Below are 6,090 nucleotides of genomic sequence, written 5' to 3' on the forward strand. Positions count from 1 at the left end.
TTTTGTTGGACGGTCCAGAGTGAGTTGCTGGACGGTTGCGGTTCATTCTCCAAGTTGTCGAAGTGAACTCCGTGTTGGTCTTTATTTGGCGGAGACAGTACGGAAAGTCTCATCATGCTTTTCAGGAGCGCTCGAATTGCTTCCAGTATTCAGCGTTTCTCCGCCACCTATCTTTACCTTCTTGGTGGAGGTTTAATCGAGTGTCTGGAAGAGGAACAGAGGCTGATATGTTGAGGCTCTTGGTTAGCCTCAACCAGTTCATGTCCTCCATGAACTCATGTCCACTAGGAACCTTCACTCCTTGATGGAGACGAAGCTTGTTGCTTGCCCGCCTCGTTACCTGTTCAAACGAAAACAACGTAACAGGAGAAGACTGCAGCTAGTGTCGCGACCACCAGCGCAAGTATAAATAGTTACGGTGCTCCTGTGACTTCACATTGTCGCGCGACAGGTCGGGAACGGCGAGTATACCGAGCGCATGACTCGTGTGCAGTGCATTGCTGGGGGAGGGGACCGGAAATACGCATTGCCGCGAAATACGACGACTGTAAAAACGTTGCACAACAGAAATTGAAAAAAAAATCGTTTAATTGAGCAGCCTTACAGGATACCCAAGATCAAAAGCCTCTGAACTAAAATGCTTCTTGCCAAATGGCCATGAAAAAAAAAAGCTACATATTAAAGATGCATATTAATGCAAGGGTTTTCTTCACACTAAACACATTGATGAACAGTACCTGGGCCTATCACAATCTGTGACACAAGGGCAAAATCATCTCCACAGCATATTTGGCTTCACATTTAGATATGACAATACATTGGTCATCTCTTGTGCTTTTTTAAACACCTGCATTTCTCACAATTACAGAAACTCCAAACTGAAAATACAAAAACTACTTTCTCCTTTAGAAGTACAACATTTAAGTCACTTCTGGTGAAACTGCCTCCAAACTCTTGACTTGAAACTCAAAAATCGGATGCCTCGTGCCTCACAGGAATGATCAAAGAAAAAAATAAAACGTATTAATGCAAAATGTAAATGTACAATCAAACAAACATCAGATCATGCACTCAGTCAGACAACACCTGGAGGTGGTTTGACAAAATGAAGCCATAGATTGTCCAAGTTTCTGTCCAGAAGAACCTCACTAATGACTGAGGGTACAGTCTGTTTTTTACACGCATGGTTCAGTTGGGTATGAGTCTCATCTGTGCTCATCTACCCCACAGACAACTATATCATTACATTGTTTTTCAGTCGTTGCACCTTTGGTGGCAGGTTTCCAGCATCCACTTCAACGAGCATCTTTTGAAATACTTCAAAAATGTATTTCAGAGTTTTGGGGTGTTTGAGGTCCAAGGCATAAATTAGTCCAAGCAAGTAGCAGCAGGCTCTGCTGAGATCCCCAAGGTGGTTGAGTACGATGGAAGCCTCAATGACGATCCCTACATCTTCATTACGCACAAGGTACAGAGCCATCGTCTCTGCTGCCAGCTCTTCTTCCACATTGACGGCTGAATCATCAAGATTCTGTAGACATTGTAAAGGAGATTGGTTATAGCAGGCAGGATGTCACCAAAATAAAACAAATAAAAAAACTAACTCCATAAATCAGCTATACAAACATCATGTTGTAAGTTGTCTCTTATTTTAACTAGCATATATGACACATTTGAATGATGTGAACAGACACATGCAAATAACAACAATAATAACAATAATAATACTGACTTCACCACTAATGAAGGTATCCGTGCATATTCTCATTCATCCAGGTCATAACTGGACTTAGCCATATGTCTGTTGGTGCCATAATGTAGTGGGGGGCCATAAACTAGGTGGGGCATTATGATAGCAAACAGCATACAGGTAAGACACAGGTGATGAGCAGCAGGTGTATGAGAGGGGAAGCAAATAGTTCTTTGATCGTCAGTGTGGCAGTGTTTTTTAACCAATACAAACTATTGAAATGAAACATTATCTGTGAAGATAATCTCTGCAGGTAACATCTGTTGTTAAGTGGCACTATAGAAATAAAATTGATTTGAACGTCACGCCAATATGGAATTACTTTAAATTTAGATAATATTTGGTGCATTAGGTTTGCAAACTCCAAACTGATTTGGATATAAGCTACAAGACTAATGTTGCAGTCTTTCCAATAGACACAAAAAGTCAAAGTGCCAATCAATAGTTGTTATAGCTGACTATGGATTCAGCAGAAACACTTTTACAGATTACTGTAGGGAGAATACTGAAAGTCATCTATTGCACTCACCTCAAACTCCTTGATTAAGGCACCCACATCCTCGCCGAGGTGATCAATGAGACATCGGATGACAACTTCTCTGGTTTTCTCTGTTGGAATTCCACTCTGTTAAGGAGAAAATGGATTTAAACAGCTGACAAGATTCAGCAGTCCCTCTCCTCAGTGCACATTTTGGCCCTTTTACTTTTAATATTATAACAGATTTGACTACAGTGAAAAAATGAAACAACATTTAGTGAAGCAGTTGGTAAAACATTGCAGTTTCTATTAAAATTCATTAAATCATTCAGCCCTTATCTGGAGTGATCACTGCAACCTTGAAGTCATGTTTGCCATGTGATATATTCTTTAAAAGTCTACTCAGAATATACTAAAAACTCAGAAAATGTCCACGACCAAAATGTTTCAGTCGATAGTGTTTAAGAAGAAGAAGATATACTTTATTGTATATTATTATATTTATATTATTATATATGAAGTTTGATGAAGCCACAAATGTGCAGAGCTTACACTGCCATTCATACACTTTTACCTCACTGTGGGTTAAATGGGCTGCACAAGTGGCTCACAGGGCGGAGGTTATGCTGTGAGGCTCTTTTTCCCTTGGTGATCTGGGTTCAACTGTGGCCTGCTGCCCTTTGCTGCTCGTCCTCCCTATATCTTTCTCCTTTACACGTGCATTCCTGTGGCTCCCACACTCATTCTGTAACATAGGGACAACATTTTCAAAACCAGAGCACAATAAAAACCTCTGCTGCCACAGCAAGTTAAGAAGCTATAGTCAATATTCCCACAATAAATGTGGAATAAATGTAGGGAATGCTTTGCTAATATTAAACAGAAACAACTTACCTCCTCTCTTTTCTTCATCAGTTGTTTCCCATGCTGAAAAGCACATTTTGAAAATATATTGAATGCATGATAAAACCGTCAAGCTTATGGTCACTATGAATTGCATGCTTTTATATCTCGCTGAACACAAACCAGGCTTAGCTTGAATAATTCATTCTTTAGTTGATATGGTCTTTTTTCCTGTGAACTTTTAAAATAAGGCTACTAGAGATACACGCACTCTGTCGCTCCAGTGAGTGAGACAGAGCCCAGCCTGACACGTTCAGGTACATCAGGTACAACTTATTTTTCACATTTCCTTGCTCGTGTTTAATCTCAATTACTCACAACTCAATTTGTATCGTATTCTTTACACCTTAGAAATATTGTTGACCTTCCATGCGTGCCGATAAAGCATATGACATTAAAAACAGAAAGAGACGAGAGCCGAGACGCTTCACAGCAGTCGGAGGGAGGAGGTCGTGTTCCCGCCACATCCTCACACAGTCCGCACTAGCTGGGAGAATTCACACATTGTTTCACATTTCGGATAGTTTGCGTTTACAAAGCGAAGCCACCAAAACAGGCACGGAAACGGTGTGCCTCTTCGACCGAGACCACCTGGTCCAGGTGGACTAGAGTCCGGTGTTTCGGTTTAACTGGTGACCGTGTTAACGGGTGACTTTCTCACATTTTAAGATGTTACGAGAGGTTAATACGTCTTCTGAACACAACTGAACTTACATAAATGGTTAGATACTTAGATATTAAAGACAGATGATAAATGATTAAACTATAAAGTCTTTTTAGGAGAACGCCTCCGTGAAGTCACCAGTTAACACGGTCACCAGTTAAACCGAAACAGCGGCAGTTCGCTCCCTGCGAGAGGACTCGGTCGACGTTTAGCGCCAAAAGGCAGCCAGCCCGTGCAGAGCCAGCCTGAATCCACTGAAATGATCACTTTAAATTACATATGTCCTCCCGCTGTATCCTGTTGAGGTTTTAACGCGGTCTAGAGTCTCAACGGGCCTGCAAAGTAAAACCCGACTCGACCCGCGGGTGCTAAAGCCCGGACCCGACGCGGTCTGACTCTCTAGCACTCAGTCACAGCCCGCACCCGGCCAAAGCCCCGACTCTAACCCGCGGGTCGGGTCCAGTTGGGTCGGGTCCAGTTGGCGCCTTGAGTCCTCTAACGCGGTCTGAAACCTGCAAAGCGAGTCCGTGAAGCATCTTTGATATGGTTATAAATGGGTGCTATGGCTAACTTGGCAGGGCGAAAGGTTTTAGGTTTTATTCCCAAACCTGCCTCCACCTTAAAATGTGCAACAACATGTTGCAGTTACACACATTAAATGTTCGAGCTACACGATGTGTCAAAGAAGCCTAAGACTCACTTCAGATAGTGTAACGCCTAAGTTAGGTCTCAAATAAAATGGAGTTGAATTCTGTTATAATTGCACTTATTAAAACTAATTGCTGCTCGTAGTGTATTCTCAAAAATGTTGTTGAAACATACAGTGGTTATTACAAATATTTAAACCATGTAATCTGTCAGTCAAATTATAATTTATTTCAAAGAAATAAACTTAATTTACATGTGTATATTTCACACAAAGGTTCCTGTTTGAGTTCTACTAATGAATTTTGATGTAGTCAAATCAAATACTCATCATAATGATATTCAGCAGTTTTATCGAGCATGCATATCTCTATATTACTGTCACATTTACTGGGGCCTTGAATTATTTGTTAGAGTGTATGAAAAGATATTTGATGTACCCTCTGGCATTTAATGACATTTATGATTGCAGAGATTGTTAAATACATTTATGTGTTGACATAATGATATTGTATTAGCTATTAGTATTTATTTATTTTGTTTTTTATTATTTAGGTTCTACCTTATCTCAGATCTCAGGAATGTTTTTTGTAAATGTATTTATTCTATTTATTGACTTTTTGTTTTTGTATCTGTGAAACAGCTCATATGTACTGTGTTATGTGTTAGTGTTTGACATCATTTGTAAATTGAATATTTAAATAAAGTTAATACTAAAAAACAACAACAACTCCTGAGTGTTACAATGAAAAGGCAGATGAACTTCAGCGCCCCCTGCTGGTACTGAAGTAATGCTGGCGGCGCGGACGTTACTGAGTGGCAGAATAAAATGAGACTATTGGACTTTTTACTGCACTACATTTATCTGACAGCTGCAGTTACTCTAAAAGAGTTCAAATGATCTCCACCTCGACTTCTACAACAATAAAATACTTGTTACACATGAATGCATCAGTAGTAACAATCCAATGCTATCTTATATAACAGTGTAACACTCACAGGGGACACTTCTTCATTATTAGTACTTTACTTTTGATACTTTAGGGACATTTTCAATGTGATGGGGTATTTTTATATTACAGTACTGCTACGTTTACTGAAGGAAATGATCTGAATACTTCCTCCACCTCTGCACACTGGGAGTCACCAGCAGGTTGATTTCTTTCAAACTTTATTGAACAAGAACAACAGACAGAAAGCATACACCATGGTGACATCACAGTGACATCACAGTGACATCACGACATCAGGACAAGAATATTAAAGAAAACAGAATAAAGTAGATAAATTGAAGGTTTTACAAACTTTCTGGTTCTTAGAGTAGAAAATAGTTTTAATGTTCAGTCAAAGACTGTTTGTGATTGGAAGATTTATGAATATGTGTTTTTGCCAACAATAAAATCAAATGAATAATATAGAAGTCATTAGCTTCAGCAGAGGAATAATCAGTAAAAGCAAACATGTTGATAAGAAAGGGAACATTCAGAGTCAACATGTTGAGTAATAAATACGCTGACATCAGGACAAAGTGACAGAAATCTTCAGTTCACTAAAACAACAACTAACATCAACGTCCTGTTTATATTTCTGCACAAACACTTTGGGAGGAAAATGAACTCAAATTGAAATTTTACACAAATAATGACACAA

The 6,090-nt window shown here is 39.5% G+C and overlaps 1 long non-coding RNA gene across 1 annotated transcript; it reads right to left on the minus strand.

Moving 5' to 3' along the window:
* Nucleotides 1–617: 617 nt before the first annotated feature.
* Nucleotides 618–4,245, minus strand: LOC118329000. The gene is made up of 5 exons (XR_004796775.1): nt 3,255–4,245; nt 3,123–3,155; nt 2,803–2,973; nt 2,280–2,375; nt 618–1,531 (listed from the first exon to the last, which is right to left on the minus strand). It is a non-coding gene; the product is annotated as an uncharacterized LOC118329000 (long non-coding RNA).
* Nucleotides 4,246–6,090: the final 1,845 nt, after the last annotated feature.

This window comes from Morone saxatilis, unplaced genomic scaffold (genome assembly GCF_004916995.1).
Source record: "Morone saxatilis isolate NCDOM2014 unplaced genomic scaffold, NCSU_SB_2.0 Contig19, whole genome shotgun sequence".
In the NCBI taxonomy this organism is placed as follows: domain Eukaryota; kingdom Metazoa; phylum Chordata; class Actinopteri; family Moronidae; genus Morone; species Morone saxatilis.